Source organism: Meleagris gallopavo, chromosome 1 (assembly GCF_000146605.3).
Source record: "Meleagris gallopavo isolate NT-WF06-2002-E0010 breed Aviagen turkey brand Nicholas breeding stock chromosome 1, Turkey_5.1, whole genome shotgun sequence".
NCBI classification, from domain to species: Eukaryota; Metazoa; Chordata; class Aves; order Galliformes; family Phasianidae; genus Meleagris; species Meleagris gallopavo.
The window spans coordinates 190568265-190568928 of NC_015011.2; positions in this window are offsets into that span (position 1 = coordinate 190568265).

The window sequence follows — 664 nt, forward strand, 5'->3', positions numbered from 1 at the left end:
GTGGGAGGCTGGGATCTGGAGGTTGGAATTTGGATGGGAGCTTTGGGATTTGGGGTGGGAGGTTTGGTATTTGGAGTGGGAGTTTTGGGATTTGGGGTAGGAGGTTCTGGGTGGAAGCTTTGGAATTTGGGGTGGGAGCTTTAGGATTTGGGGCGGGAGGTGTGGGATTTAGGATAGGAGGTTCTGGGTAGAAGCTTTGGGATTTGGGGATGGGAGCTTTGGGATTTGGGGTAGGAGGTTTGGGATTTTGGGTAGGAGATTTGGGATTTGGGGATGGGAGCTTTGGGATTTGGGGCAAGAGGTGAGGGATTTGGGGTAGGAGGTTTGGGATTTGGGGATGGGAGCTTTGGGATTTGGGGTAGGATGTTTGGGATTTGGGGTAGGAGATTTGGGATTTGGTGGTGGGAGCTTTGGGATTTGGGGCAAGAGGTGAGGGATTTGGGGTAGGAGGTTTGGGATTTGGGGATGGGAGCTTTGGGATTTGGGGTAGGAGGTTTGGGATTTGGGGTAGGAGCTTTGGGATCTGGGGTCTGGACAGGATTAGGGTTAAAATCCCAGCCCCAGGCAGCATCTGTGGGTCTGAGGTTGGTGCATCCCGAGACGAGGGGGCACTCATGCAGTGGGGCGGTGAGCAGGAGGGGGGGTGGCTGGGGACCCTTTCCCA